The 16,691-nt window shown below is 37.8% G+C and overlaps 1 long non-coding RNA gene and 1 other non-coding gene across 2 annotated transcripts; both read left to right on the top strand.

The window, feature by feature from the left end:
• The first annotated feature begins 5,188 nt into the window (after positions 1–5,188).
• Positions 5,189–5,262, top strand: TRNAE-CUC. Its single transcript has one exon. It is a non-coding gene; the product is annotated as a tRNA-Glu (tRNA).
• Positions 5,263–7,392: 2,130 nt separating this feature from the next.
• On the top strand, positions 7,393–14,841 carry LOC112196901. The gene is made up of 4 exons (XR_005809087.1): positions 7,393–7,551; positions 7,658–7,748; positions 7,824–8,009; positions 14,712–14,841. It is a non-coding gene; the product is annotated as an uncharacterized LOC112196901 (long non-coding RNA).
• The last annotated feature ends 1,850 nt before the right edge of the window (positions 14,842–16,691 follow it).

The raw sequence follows: 16,691 nt of genomic DNA, 5'->3' as shown, positions 1-16,691 counted from the left end.
TAGTCAAATTTTTTTGTGCTTAATTAATACTCTTGTGTTTTTGAACTGGATGACTGGTTATAATTTGCGTAATTAATACCTACGTGTTTTGAATCTCCTTATTAGGGGGCAATAATATGGTTATTGGGGGGCAACAAAATGTTTATTAGGGGGCAATAAAATCGTATGCCGGATCCTGTCACCATTCCCTTAGCCGGATTTCGGTCACCGGCCACCGGTCATGAGAGGCCGGTGAGGTCTCCAATAAATTCTCTCTCTAAGTGACAAAGAAGGAGAGGGCAAAATTGTCTCAAAAATAAATAAAAAAGCAATAAAAAAAATACTTAATTGGTTATTAGGGCAAAATATATATAAAATATTGGGTAAGTGGGCAATGTCAAAAGATGTTTTGGGTAAATAGAATTAGTATGGCTCAAATTTGGGTAAATGCACATTTTCCCTTATAATTGTAGGTGACTAATTGTAACCGTAGGAGTAATTACTAATTAGTGTAGGTGCTAAATGTTTACTTTTTGTGTATCTTTTTTTTTTTTTTTATAATTACTTTTTGTGTACTTGATGTAATCCTGTTTAAATCTTATTGTGAGAGAATAGAAATATAAAATTATTCCCCTGTACTTTTTGATAGACATTTCATAATGTTGATCTGTGGTCAATTAGCTTTCGTTCCACAAGCTAGGTTTTGCTCCTGAATTTTCCTAATGTGAAGTTGTTGTTCCACAAACCATGTCATTTATGGTCTAGAGCAACTTAATTACTGCCATGTTTTTGCAGATCATTGCCTCCTAATAGTTTTGTACTAGTTTGGAAAACTACATTTTGAGAACTACCCTAGTTTGCATTACCCTTGTCGGAGAAGACCTTCGTGGCCCAGACAGATGTTCAAGTGTTCGTCATAAGAGCCAATGAATTGAGAATTGTGGTGTTGAAATTCTTGTGGCTCTTGTGGCTCTTCATCCAGGAGGAGCGTGTGTACGGTCCGGCGAGGTTTAATTCAGAGAAATGGAAACCTTGCAGCAAAGACTGTACAAGCAGCATTTCGCAGGCACATTGGGAAAAAAAGGGGCTTTAGCCGTCGATTTGAACCCAGATAGAAGAGAAGGTTATAGCGGCTTCGGACTCACCTGCATGTTTCATCACCTTGGGTGTTTTCTTTCCATGGTGTTGCTTGTGTCTTTGATACCGATGGATCCATTTCATCCATGCATGGTGGCTGATCATGGTACGTGACAACGTTGCCTGCCTGGTTTCTTATTTGGTTTCACTGTTTGTAACATTTTGGATCTACATCCACTCACTACTTTTTTCTTCTTCTTATATGAGTCTATTCGAGTATATGTACGTATTATGTGATTGATCAAGCAACGCACCTAATTAAGATTTTTTGTTCTTCTATTTTCATTAGTTGTTCCGTTGTAGATAAGTTATGATAGATCTCTATGATATCTATATCTCAAGTGTTTTTATATAGAAATTGGTTTTCAATATCTTAAAATGTGATAATGTTACACAATGACCCTAATTTTTCATTCTCGAGTAAAATGCATCAACAATCAAGCTAGGGAAAAAAGAAAAGATGGAGTAAAGTAACCGAAGAAATCAAGGGCTGCTGCTAAAACGCTAGTTATATGACAAGCTAGCAAAATCAATTGGCAAACTCATTTAAGATTATTTCTTATAAAGTGATGTTATAGTGTAGCATTCATGAAAATAGAGTTCTCAAACGAGCCCTACATATATCGATCTTAAATGCGGCACATACCTAGTACGCCCTAACGATTCTAACTCACCATGGCATATATAGATTGATGGGAATCGGCAGGCCATCCTTCAACAACTAAGTTCGTATACAAAATGCTTGGTTTGGTTCTTACTTACTTAAATATGATAGAGAGAAGAAGAAAAAAAAAAGCAGAAGAAGAAGAAGAAGAGGGTTCCTATATAGTGGGTTCATAGTTGTACAATGAAGCAGATTCTATGTCGTTTAGTAAGTATCCTCATGACAAAGCATAATCATATGTACAAATAAAGCAACCAAATCCACTCCAAGTCTCCAACCGTTTACAAATGGCTATGAATGCCTCAATCCAACTCTTACATAATACACAGTTACACACATAAGCTTGACGTAAGTATCATTCTTTATTTTAAAAATAGAAACTCTATTTAAATAAATAAAAAAATGCAGCAAATATAATTAAAAATAACAAGAATGTTGCAACTGTTGTAAACTAGAAAATATGAGAGATAGAATAGAGAAACAAATGTAGGAGGAGGTTGAAGTGTGTATTTTATTCTCATTAGACCCCTTTATATAGGAGTAGTGTTTACATCAAAAGGACATAACTAATGAGTATTTACAGTGGACAACTACATTTATATAATATTTATAACACTCCCCCTTGGATGTCCACCACTAAATGATATGGTGTTGGACGCGCTTAATGTTGCCTCGTCAAAAACCTTGCCAGGTAACAAAAACCCAGTGGGACAAAAAAAACCCTGGTCAAAGGAGAAAAAGAGTACAACGCGCATATGTCCTAGGTAGCATAATTTTGAATGCTCCCCCTGATGAGAATCTCCCCCCTGATTGTTGCAAGCTTTAATCATGTATGTAATAAAATACATGCACCATGTATATTAGATATGGTGTGTCGATCACATAGGTGAGACCATGTGTGCTTTGTATAAAGGGGACTCATCATGAATTGCAATTCCTGCAAAAGTTAGGGCATTACCAATAAAACTATGATGTTCTTAATGAATCTTACCTGACATGATAAGAGTAGAACCATTTCATTTGCTCAAATTATAGATAAAGATATTAGTTAAAGAATAACAATATAAATGAACAATAATTGACACATTTACCTTTATCCGAGCATTGAAATTTAAGTATGACATACTTAGCTATAAATATCAATTTGTGTAATTGATAATTTCATATAGACTCAATATGAGCTCTAGATAAATTCATAACTTTGCGAAAGTTAGAATATGTTGCAACATTATGAGTATGATTCGAATTCGATTTATTAGTCTTGTCATAGTACTCATTGAGACAATAAGTCACTTTGACCGTAAATGAATGAGTATATATGAAACTTTAGATTTTTTGATTCCATGAGTGAGTTTTAAGCTCTTTCATTCATTCATGGACTTGTTTTTGACAATATGAATCGGTCAAGGATTTGATTACGCAATATGCTTATAATGACACATAGAATTAGGAGATTTGCTTTTAGCAATTTGCCTATAAGATCTTCATATTAACCAAGACAACATGCCATAAGCCTCTCGTCAATATAACATATATATGTAACACTGTACTTATAGAAAAGTTGTCGTTTGGAGAAGAATGATAGTCCCATGTCTCTATAAAGAGACTTGTGTCATAGTGATTTTAATTCACTAGAATGAACACCCTCGTGTATTTTAGGGGTTATAAAGTCCAAATATATCATCACGTTTACAATATTCAAATGCATTGGAATTGCCTCTTTCCAATTTGGCCAATATTATAATTTGTCAACGTACACATCGAAACGTGTTATAGTATACAGCCCCTGATGATTTTCAGTAGCGCTACTATAGATGAGATATCATCAAATTTCGATCTCACACATTCATATATGCATGCATTAGCTATAATAAGCTTTGTTGATATCAAGTACTCATTCCTCTTTTAGGAATGTATTGTCTCTTTGGGACAAATTAATTAGAGAATGTGGATCTTTGTATAACCTCATGAAGAGTGTTATCTTGTATAATATTCCCTTAAAGGGAGATTAAAAAATTGGACTTGGTAGATATATCCCACATAATGCACGCCGTTACAATAGTGTTTCCTCCCCCTAACGGCGGGAAGACCATCTAGTTTGACCATTCGCAAAATATGAGTGCAAAAAATTTGGATTGGAAATCCATTGGTGGGTGGCGAGCCCAAACCAATTTTTAGGTCAAAAACTTGTCTTTAATAAGTGTCACTTTCTCAATTTCTCATAATTGATTGAGACTTTTTCTTAAGATAATAATAAGACATGGTGGATAAATATCACACACCAATTCATATCGTTTTTCATAATATTTCTCCCCTTAATGACGGGAGAATTGTCTTATTAAAGTGACAACTCGCAGATATGCGATAATTTATAATATCTTCGTTAGGAAAGTTTGCAATTATTGTTGTATTATACAACAATGTAGAGTATGTATATAGATGAGTCTACATGACATATAGTAATGACACATTAGTCAGGCCAAAATAAATTTATTTGGCTCAATGAAATTTTTAATTCATGATATAGTATACCGTAGTATACTCATAGTTGATTAATACAACATAAAGTCGGTAGAAATTTCATCACCAATATATGCAGTAGTAATTCCATATATGTAACATAATATGAGCTCAGTTGGAGTCGGCCATCAATCAATATCTGCAGCTCTTGAGATGATTGTTACCTTAGCTTTTGGAAGCATCATTTGTAAAAAATTATCAACAATTGCAATGGATCATGTCCATAGTTGCATTATATGCATGCAAGACAACTATGTTTGTCATTATATTATCATGAACATTCATGGTTCAAAATGAATTTATTAATGAACACGTGGTTCATATTATTGTTTGACACTGAAAACAAATGTCAAAATTATATACTCAAATTTGAGTCTGGGACAGCAGTCCATATGGGTATAAGCATATACCCCAATAATAATAGATTTATGGACCATAGCCCTCATACTTAAAACATTTGGTTTGAGTCTTCACAATTAGAAGCATGATCTAAAAGTGGAGTGAACAGAGGTTCACATGTACTCATAAAGAGAAGGGACAAATGTCCAGACATAATTGGAGATCAAGAAACAAGAGGTTTCGATCTATTTGATTGTATAATAATCAATCGAGGAATTTTAAGTCCTCATTTAATTGGATAAAAAAACATGTAGTTTCGACCTCATTATAAAATGACAATTTTATATTAAATTATCAGATAAGAAAATAAGAGGAAATTAATTGAAGTTGTCAAACTCATGAAAATACATACCTCGATTCTGTTGAAAATATAATTAACAATGTTGATACTAATATGTGAGTACCATATGCCAAAAAAAGAGGGGTACTCATTTAGGGTCAATAATTGATACATGCATTAATATAACATTATAACAAAATAATCGAAAATCCGTTGTAGTGTAGTTGGTTAGGATATTTGGTTCTCACCCAAAAAGACCTGGGTTCAAGTCCCAGCGATGGAAAGATAATTTTGTTATTTTTTCACACACGACATAATCATATGAGGTAGATATGACAAAAATAATCATAAATAATAAATGTTCATTATGATCACATAAAATAAATAACTATGGTAAGTATCAAATAATGGTGATAGGATGAGTTACTTAACAATAATTACCGGAGAATGGTAATAAAATTGATAATAAAATGAGTTATTAATAACAATAACTACAAGATAATGGCAATTAAAATTATTATCATGATAATTGTAACTCTTGCAACAAATTCTCATGACAAATTCGGTTATGAAAGAATTGTAATAAAGGTAATTTAAACATAATGAATGTGATTAAACAGATAAAGATAAGGAAACGTAATTATGTTTAATTGGTGGCAAAACATAGGCTTAAAATGACTAAATAAAATGAATAGAGACAAAATAAGCGCCTAAACATTGGCTCAAAATTAATCAGTGTCAAGAAAACCGCTGCTGATCATGTCATCAATATGTTTTCCATTGTCCACAAAAAATCAGAGACTTTGAACTTGTTATCTTTACTGACAGATTCTCTACATAATTTTAGTTGGAAGGTAATCATATGTTTAGCAGAATTGAAAATCAGTGACAGATTTAAAGTTCTGAAGGCGCAAAATGCATCCATTCATATCGTGCTCAAGATAGAACAATAGTTTTCTGGTGAGCAAATCGATCAACATTGGCTTGCCAAATCTCAAGAGGATCTTTCACCGTAAGGTAATCATATTTTAGGATTTTATCAAGATGATAACGCAAGAAAATCATAGGCTTGGCGGAATCTTGCACATATGACTTATTGTCAACTTTGATGGCATTAATTTCCAAGGTTTTTAGCCATAAGGTGAATTTCAGCATCAAATACTTCTTGCCAGAAATTTTAAGAGGATCAAAGTCCAATTTTATTAGATGCGTCATCTTTCTACAAAGAGAAAAAATGAGATATATCAGGATCCATAATTATTAGAACAGTATGTTCTATGAAAAATTCATATACGAAACAAAGGTTTCTAAGAGTTCATAAATATGAACAATGGATCCCATAGGGAACACACGAGAAAAACATTCGTGTGATGTCTATAGAACCATAGGTTCTAAGACTACTCGGTCAGAGAACTCGAGTCTTGAGCAATGGAACATGTAGTTCTCATTGTTGCATATGAAATATAAATTTTCAACAATTATATTATATAAAAGATACATACAAATATATGTAAATGATCGCATAAAGAAAATTGATATTCTTCTAGGAGAGAAAGAAGAAAAACTCATAGATCATTAGCCTTGGTCATAAGCAATTATGTTGCACCATAAGGCTTGTGAATCATCATGGAGTTCAAAGAAGAAGAAGAAGAAAAATAAGAGTAAATTCGTGCTGATAACGTGTTATAAACTAGAGAATATGAGAGATAGAATAGAGAAACAAATGTAGGAGGAGGTTGAAGTGTGTATTTTATTCTCATTAGACCCCTTTATATAGGAGTAGTGTTTACATCATAAGGACATAACTAATGAGTATTTACAGTGGACAACCACATTTATATAATATTTATAACAGCAACAACGTATCATAAAATAAACTTAACAAAAACATAATTAAATGTAAGGCTCCACTGTATAAGACATCATATATATGTGAACTAGATTAAAAAAAAAAAAAAAACCCAATGATAAGGCCAATTGTACACTATATAGATTTCACAAAAATTATATGTCAAATCAAGCAAAATCTTTCATGTTTCATCAACATAAACTCGTACAAAAAAAAGGAAAAAACTTTTTCTAAATTGCAATATTCAAATCAGAGCCACGTTGGGTCATACGAAATGGGCCAAGGTCCATATCCGGCTAATTTAAGCAACCAAAGCCCGTGACAGCGACAAATGATAAGGATAGGCCGATAGGCCTTTCCCCTATTTTTCAAAAAAAAAAAAATAATAATAAATCAAAATTAATCTCAATAAATGCAATTTATCGTCCGGCTCATAAAAACTCGCCCTCCTTTTCGCCCCTCACAAAATTTCCCTCCCTCCCAATTGGAGGAAGTGGAGTTTCACTATTGTAGTGGTTAATTTGAGCTGTTTTTGTTTCGTACATGGTGCATTTTTGGAGGTTGCGTATATGAATGTTATTTCACCTCTAGCTGAATTGGAAGCGCAGCAATTTCCACTTGTACAGTCTTGTGTGTTTCCAAAGATGGTGTCTACCAGTGATGATGTTCGAAAAGCAAGCGCCAAGGCCGAGCGGAGAATTGTGCACCTGTTCTGACTTGCAGGTATTGTTGTTTTTTTCGGTGACTGTCTTTTATGCGGAGTGAGTTGAACCATGCATAGTGTTACTTTTGGCTTTGACTGTGTTTTATGTGCGATGACATTAAACAGCATGCGTGAGGATGTGTACCGTGTTGTCAAAGCTTTTGCTACGAGAGGAGAGTGGGTGAATGCTGAAGCAAAGCACTATACTCAAGCCCTGGTAAGGAGTGAGAACGTTTTTGTGTTTTCGGTGTGTAGAAGAGTAAATGCTGGATGTTGATTCTTTCCCAATCAGTGACAGATGAGAGACTTTGAACGTAATGGGTTGAATCTTACTTTAACTAAGAGAGAGTAGATGCAGCGTGTGAGAGTCCAAATTGATGAGCTAAGCTTGTGCTATATCCAAAATCTACAAGAGGATTGTTCTTTCCTTGTCTTCACTGAGACTAAGTTGGCTGGGGTACCACAAGAGTTTCTCAAGGTATATATTTTTCCCATCATTTTTAAATCAACCATATTGAACACCGCATATGCAAGTTCACTTGGGCTGTATTGTGGATGAAGTTTCCCCAAACTTAATTTCAGATTAATATATTTTTTGGTGCTTGTTTGCAACCAGTAAATTGTTTAGGATAATACCTTGAATTCTTCAATGTTCTCAGCATCAAATTAAGTTTCTACCCCAGACTATATAATGATAAGTCAATGATCCCAAATTTCCTTTACTTGTGGATATGCTCATATTGAATTAGAAAAGATAGGAAAAAATAAGGCAACATGGAATTCCATTAGTCATAGCCAAGCTTGAAGGGTTAAACTCTTTTCATTTCCTTGCCAGCCATTTCCAGTACAATTCAGTATTATGTGTATAATCTTTTTTTTGTTTTAGGAAATCAGAAATTGAGAGAAATTCGTTGTGTATTCTCATTGATAATAGGAGCCTCTTTATATAGAGGATTATAATGCATAGAATCTCAATCATACAAGGAAAGTAATTCTACATTTATTAGGATTCTAGATCCTTCTAATTAAATCCTATTACCACTAGGTCAAGTACCCTAGAGTTTGGGCTAAACACAAATTAGGTTTTCCTTGAACACTCCCCCTTGTGTTACCCAAACGCGGTGCTTCTCTTGTTGCCTCGTTAAAAACCTTGCCGAGTAACAAAAACCCAGTGGGAAAAAAATAACCTCGGTCGAAGGGGAAAAAGAGCACAACACACCCTTCACGATTCGAGGTGAACATGTAGACATCTCCCCCTGATGTCTGCGCCTCCCCCTGATGACTACGATCATGGGAGTTCAGATAATTTCCGCAAGCCAATTCTTGCCACATGTTTCTCGAACGTGGATTTGGGCAATGACTTAGTAAACAAGTCTGCCTCACTGTCCTCAGATCGAATCTAATTCACTTTGATCTCGAGGAGAGCCTGTTGTTGCTGATTATGCTGGGTTTTGTCGCTTTTGATGTAGCCTTGCCTCATTTTTTCAAAACAAGCAGTATTATCCTAAACGCCTGTAGGCTTATCTGTGGTAGACTTCAAACCACAATTGTTTCGAACATGCGTAATTATGGATCCAATCCATATACATTCACGAACCACTTCGTGAAGAGCAATGATCTCTGCATTGTTCGAAGATATAGCGACTACAGTCTGTTCTGTAGACCTCCAAGATATCACGGTCTTTTCCCATGGTGAACACTTAATCAGTTTGGGAGCGACCATTGTGTGGGTCAGAGAGATACCCAACATCAGCAAAACCTTCCAAAACACATGTCGTTTTGGGATGGGGATAATGGATGCAGGCCAGTGTTGGCGGTGTACCTGGTGTGTGATGGGTCCGAATCCATCATCTCATTGTAGGGATAGAACAAGCTCATATCACTCATACATCTCAAGTATCGAAAGATATCTTTTACACCAATCCAATGGCGTCGCGTTGGCGCAGAGCTATATCTAGCTAACAAGTTCACAACATATGAGATGTCCGATCTTGTGCATTGGGATAAGTACAATAATGCGCCTATTGTATTAAGTAAGACACTTCTGCCTCTAGCACATCTTCGTCATCATCCTTTCGACGAAGAGGATCCTTTTCAGGATCAAGACTACGGACGATCATGGGGGTGCTTGAAGGCTTGACCTTGTCAAAATGCCTAAGCATCTATCGACACGATGCTCAAGTTCCAAACCGAGACATAATCGTGTTCTCCCAAAATCCTTCATCTCAAACTCGGATTTCAAGTGTTCAGCGGTTTCCTTTAACTCTTTAAAGGCTTCTAATGAAGATCATGTCCAACATGAACCGCGATAGAATCCGAAACTTGTCATAGAAACGCGTGGGAATATCCCTTCCCAATCAAGTAGTCACTTTAGTAAGCGTTTCAACCTTATTGTAAATGCGTTCCATGGTCTAGAGCCACTTGACTTGGGTAAATGAATTTCACCATGAACCTTCATGTATATTCCGTATCTAGATCCCTATAGAGATATGTAGTGACCACATTTGTAAGCTGCATGTTCAGTTATTCAGAAACTACCAAAATGAAAATGTAGTGGAGTACAATGACATCCATTACGAGAGAATATGTCTCATTGTAGTCGATTCCAGGGCGTTTTGTGAGAAGCCTTGCGCCATAAGGCGAGATTACCGTATCTTTTTCTCACTACGCTTTCTAACGAAGACCCATTAGTCAACAGGTTCTATGTTAGGAGGTGTTGGCATCTCTAGCTCGAAAACCTTCCTCTTCGTTAGAGAATCCATCTTAACCTGGATCGCATCTTTCCATTTAGGCCAAAACTCTCTACGTTGGCATTCATTCATTAACGGAGCGTGGTTCGATATCATCAGACTCAACAAACTCATGCGCATGCGCAACTACATCATCATTATGATGGAGTTTCTATCCCACGTCTCATGTACACTAGTGTAAGTTTCATAGAGCTCTATATTCTCAGGAATAGGACCTGACGTTGAGGCGTCCCCCAACGATAACCATAACCTGGAAGATTCTCATGAGGCGGATTTTGAGTGTCGATGATTCAAGGATTGGTTTGTGCCAATGTATCCTTCGAACCCACTAGCCTCCCACGCATCCTAGCTGGGGCCATGGCCTGTAACGCAAGAGTGCCACTCTCTTTGGCGTCGGCGCCATGCCTATCTCCATGTAGGGTGGCGCTACGTCCTTTCGTAGAGACGTCCTTCCTTGCAGGCATGTTTGTAGCATATTTGTGTGATCTCATCACTTTAATAGGGATCAAGATGAGACATAGTGGGGACAGACCACGACAATTCCTGTCGTTCCTGTTGAACATCTGTGTTCTTATCTCCCCCGAACGACCGGAAAACTGTCTCATCAAAGTGACAACCCGCAAATCTAGCGATAAAGAGATCGCCTTGCAAGGGCATTAAGTGGCGGACGATTGTTGGAGTCTCAAATCCAACGTAGTTGCCCATTCGTCTGTAAGGACCCATCATAGAGCGCTGTGGCGGCGCAACTGGCACAAAAATGGCTCACTCAAATGTGCGTAAGTACAAAAGACGTGTACCCAGTCACTAGCTGTAACGCAGAGGTACATTGAGTGGCGGTAGGTCGTAGACGAATTAGCATAGCTGCATGCGATATCCCATCACCCCAAGCGGATATAAGAAGACTGGTGCGCATTACCAATGTGCGGACTACCATCGTAGTCGTTTCTGTGAGACCAATTAGGTGTGTACATAGGAATGTGATGTCCAACATCAAGCCCATTGCAATATCCATCGAAAGTCTTTCGATGTAAACTCTCTAGCATAGTCAAATCCAATTGACTGAATAGGATGATCTAGGGAGTGAGCCCATTGTCATATGATATGGGCTAGGAGTGTAGCGTAAGCAGCATTTATAGGTGGACAATGGCACAACACGTGACCAGCGTGTTTGCGTGTCAACCAATATCATGAAATATTTAAGCGTCCGCAAGTTGGTTGAATCAATCCACAAAATCCCTACGGATTCTTTGTAAGAACAGAATGAGTATTGTCATATCCTTTGCATAGGACGGTCTCAGTCCTAATTTCCCTAAGGAACGGGCTTTGTAAAGATGTCCGTGTGAAGTCTTTGTAGACGGATCATCATATCATGACTAGGATGATCGATCATGTCGTGACAAAGCCAATATGTGTCTAAATCCAAGAGATCTTCTCTCATAAATTTTATTGGATTAATAGCTCGAATAGTGACATAGAGTCCACTAGAGAGACACATAAACTTCTCTAAGATGCGTCTTTGTTAGCAATCATTAAAGGTATTGCAAAGGAACTCATTTCCGTTCTCTACATGCATTTTCGCATGGAATTCGTTGGCTATTCATAGGGTACGATTTTCCCTAAGAGCGTAGAGAGTTTCTATGACAACTGTGATCAAGGTGCCATTTGGCAAGTGGAACTTGGGCTATTCCATGTCCTTGAATTAATATTGATGGCCCAGCCATCGTAGTCACAAAGTAATATACTCATAATCAAAATTGAGTCATAATGAAAAGAACTCAAAATTTTATTCACAAGCCAACGAAGTACATCATTGTTTCGTTAATCAAAGAAAATCTAGTTCAATAAAAAGTAATATGGCAATCGCCTACATCTCTTGGAAAATAAAAAGACTTAATCAAAATCGCCAGTTTCTGGGTCTTGATCCTTGTAGTCTTCCATCCTTAGATCTAGATCGCCATCTTGATCTTGATCTTCTTGTTCCATGTAATTTGCTTCTCTTGCTTCACGATACGTCTTGTATGCGTTTGCAACATTCTGGGGTGCTGTACATGTTTTGGCCCAATGTTCAGTTGATCCACATCGAAAACAAACATCATTATGGTCAGGCTCCCTTGATCGAGGCGCCATTGGGGCGCGATTTGGACGACCTATGCTCTTGGTGGCGTTACCACCATGGTCGGAGGCTCCGCCTCTCTCTCTCTTCACACGTTGACCTCCACGGTTCCGTGCACGCCTCTCTTAGCGATTTCCTTCCTCTTTAGGGCAAACATATGGACCAGAATGTCCAGAATTGTCCCTACTCTTAGGGTTTCGCTCCTTGCGTCCTCCATTGGGGGCGCGACTATAGTTAGACTCCGGAATAGGCTTAGTTCCCACGGGTCTAGCATTATAGTTCTTCACAAGAATATTGTCGTGCTTTTCAGCTACGTTCATGGCGCCAATGAGCTCATGAAACCTTGTGATACGTCCTGCATTTACATCAATCCGATAATTCTTTGAAATCATCAGTGCAGAGATGGGGAAGGTAGAGAGAGTCTTCTCGATCAACATCGTATCAGTTATGGCTTGGCCACAAAACTCCATCAGAGACTTGATACGAAGAGCTTCCGAGTTATAATCAAGCACAGACTTGAAATCACAAAAGCGGAGGCTATGCCATCGCACTTCTAAATCAGGAAGCAGGGAGTCACGAACGTTGCCAAATCACTGCTCAAGTTCTACCCATAGCTTTCTTGGGTCTTCCTCATTGAGGTATTCATTTTGGAGCGCGTCATTCATGTGCCTTGTCATGAGAATTATGGCTTTAGCTTGTTTTGCTTCAAAAGCAGTAGCTTGCTCAGTAGAGAGTACGTTCTGACTAGGCTCTTGGATGGCTTCCAGAAGTCCATCAGCCTTAAGATATTGGCACACATCTCGGACCCACCTATGGTATCCCGCGCCAGTTGTCTCTAGTGGAACAAAGTTAAACTTGTTCAGGTAACTCATCCTGAAAAACAACACAAGATTAGGGTTAGTTTCGGAGCGAAAAGGGCTACCACGAAAAACTTATTAAATTTCTGAGCGTAGTCGCTTCCAAGAAATTAGGGATTTTTCCAAGCGTAGTCGCTTCCAGGAAAATCCGATTCCAAGAGGGGTTTTGGATTAGATCGAAACAATGATGTATGTGTCGATCGTTTTCTTCTCAACAAACTCTAAGTTTGGAGGACTCTACAAGCTCCAAGCTTGGAGTGAGCACGAACCCCACAGTTCGGCTTTTGGTCTCCCCTATAAAGAAGAAAGGGGGGTAGAAGAAGGGATGTTGGAAGTCCCCGAGAAAAGAAGAAGAAATTGAAAAAACTTCAAAAAAAAAAACGGGAACTTTTAGAAAAGTTTACCTTAAAAAGATGGTCTGAAAAATGTCGCCGGAAAAGTACTGTAGCTGCAGGAAAGTTACTGTAGCTGACCAGAAAAGGCGCCGGAAAAGTGGCTGCGGTAGTTGACCGGAGGGTTGACCGACGTTGACTTTGGTTGACCGGATTGCTGACGTGGCACTGGTGCTGATGTGGCTGCTGACTAGAGGCTGGCGTGGCAGATGATGCAAGGATGACGTCAGAGGCTTCAGGCTGCTAGGCTTCAGACTTCGGCTTCTGGGCCTTGGGCTGATTGGTCTTGGGCCGAATGCAGGGCTGGATCAGTTGGGCTTGACTGGAGAGAATCTGGCAGATGCAGACCGGCAAGGAAACGTCAGGTGATCTACCGGAGGGTTCGGGGTCTTGCCGACCGGTTCCAGGAAAAATTCCACCGGTTCAAGGATCTTGGGGTGGCATGGCAGCTTCTGACAAAATATGGCGGTGATCGGTGGACGGGAAGGGTGCGAAATCAGGCAAAAGATCGACGGATTCTTCTTGGGGGGGCCGGTTTGGTCACTTCTGGTGGCCGGTTCAAGTAGATTTCGGCCGGTTCTGGACTCCTGGAGGTGAGAGCTTCAAGGTGGGCGGCGGAGGTTTCTGGGATTTGAAGGCTTCGAATTTAGGGTTTCAGGGTTAGGGCTCATGCTGATAACGTGTTTTAGGAATCAGAAATTGAGAGAAATTCGCTGTGTATTCTCATTGATAATAGGAGCCTCTTTATATAGAGGATTACAATGCATAGAATCTCAATCATACAAGGAAAGTAATTCTACATTGATTAGGATTTTAGATCCTTCTAATTAAATCCTATTACCACTAGGTCAAGTAACCTAGAGTTTGGGCTAAACACAAATTAGGTTTTCCTTAAACATTTTTATATTTTTTATATGCAACTTTTTAAAATATGAACTCAGTTAAATCATGTGCAAGGAAAATAGGTAACTAAGCTCATCATTAATCGATATACATTGTCATTAAATGAGTAGCTAAGCTTTCTACAATAATTGGTTCAATTTCTGAACTAATTTTGTACTTGTGCAGAGCTTAGACAAACTAAAAATGGTAAATTGAAGGTGACCCTGAAAAGTCATCATGTGGCGGCAGTACTAGAACTTTGCGAGGTATGCTCTGCGGAGTGGTTTTATGTTTCTCAGTATTAACAATAAGTCTCTACCTATGTTTGTATTTGACAAAGATTAATTGATGATCCCAAATTTTTACTTGTGGATATGGTCAAGTTGAAGGGAAAAAGATAAGAATGTATAAGCAACCATCAAATATCATTAGGCATAGGCAATCTCCAAAGGGTTTTAGCTATTTTCATTTCGTTACCAGCCATTTCCACTAAAAATCATCATGTTAAGGTTCAAGACAATTATATTTGGATACGTTCCGTGAATGCCAGTAGCAAGAGACATTGAATCATTGATAATCCTTTTATTGTTACTTGATAGTTTCAGAACATCTGTTAGTTTACTCTACAAAATTAATTTTAATCTCCCATGAAGGTTGGAACAACAAGGAAGATGGTAGTAGTGGAAAATGGAAAGAGGTGCGGAGAAGTCAATCTTTCTATCTTAGAAAATTTGGTAATTATTGTGATTTTTACCATTATCATAATTTCAGTTTGATGGTCAATCTTTAAATTCATTGTTATCTCTATACAATGATACAGTGTGTCAGTGTGTGTGTGTGTGTTATATCACTTAGTGAGCCCTTAGTTTACTTCCCATATTATGAAGACTCTTTAGAAGGTCGCTCTGTTTTATCAACTGATACCCTCTTTGCCCAAAGAAATTCACAACTTCCAAAATATTTGTAGTTTTTATATATGTGCGCGCCATGACTTTTAGATTACAATGAAGCTGTTAGATATGTCATTGGCTTCTTTCAAAATCAGTCTATTGCATTTAATAGGGGGAGAACTTCTTGGAATTCATTAGCATGGCAAATTTTGGAAGTTTAAAGTTGTGAAGTTACAATATCAGTTAAAGGTTACACATTGTTAATTGGATACTGTAGTTGTTACGAGTTCAATGAACATGATTCTAAATTCTAAACGTTTGTTGTTGTAGCAATTCTTAGTAACTGGTTCTTTATGCATATCTTCGGTTCCCATAGTTAAGTGGTTCTGACTTGAAGATCTTCTAGAGATTATTATTGAATGTGGATCCAAAAGCTTGTTTTCTATTTGCCATTGATTTTCTGTGTTTCCCAAATCTTCTCACACTTCTGATTATTATGATGTAGCACTGAAGTTTGTGTACATCATTCTATTCCAATGTTTTTATGGTTCAGGTCCATCTGCGACATAAGTTTGCTTAGTTACTTGGCTATTCAAACTATGCTGTTGATCTTAGAATGGCAAAGACGCCCGCAAAGGTTTGTCTGATCTTGCCTTATTGTTAAGATAATATGTGCAGTGGTAACTTGGTGAAGTGAGATGAAGACAAAAGAAAATTATTCACGATGCATTTGTTTTGTTCTTCTTTCTAAATTTTGTTGGGGATGGGTTGGTCAACTGGGGATATCTTAACCCATTCTTCAGGATTGACTTAGTTGACTGACAATGGCTAATTACGGAAGTTTGAGTAAATTCTGCTGGGATTATTGGCTGTTCTGCTTCGTGACCTTTATGATATGGTCGGGCTTTAAAATTTTATCCTTCTTAAAGGCTTTAGAAAGTTCCGTTAAGTAGCCTAGTAATCTTAGATGGTGATCAAAAGTCTCTATTCCTGAATCCGATCACTTGACATTGTATAACATGTACCAGCAGTGGAAACATCAGTATCGAGGGGACTGGTGTGGGGACCATTATTTGCATGTTAAAGGGTTACGAAAGGCTAGAGAGGTGAGATCCCAGCTGCTAGAGATCTTGAAGACACTGAAAATCCCACTGACTACTTGTTGGCCTGACACTGATGTACGTTGTTAGAAAAGCTATCTGCTCTGCATACTTCCACAATTCTGCTAGATTGAAGGGTGTGGGGGAGTATGTTAATTCCAGAACTGGGATGCCAT

The sequence above is a fragment of the Rosa chinensis genome, chromosome 4 (assembly GCF_002994745.2).
Source record: "Rosa chinensis cultivar Old Blush chromosome 4, RchiOBHm-V2, whole genome shotgun sequence".
Lineage (NCBI taxonomy): Eukaryota > Viridiplantae > Streptophyta > Magnoliopsida > Rosales > Rosaceae > Rosa > Rosa chinensis.
The sequence above is the reverse complement of the archived record's forward strand: the minus strand, read 5'-3'. Positions and strand labels throughout refer to the sequence as shown.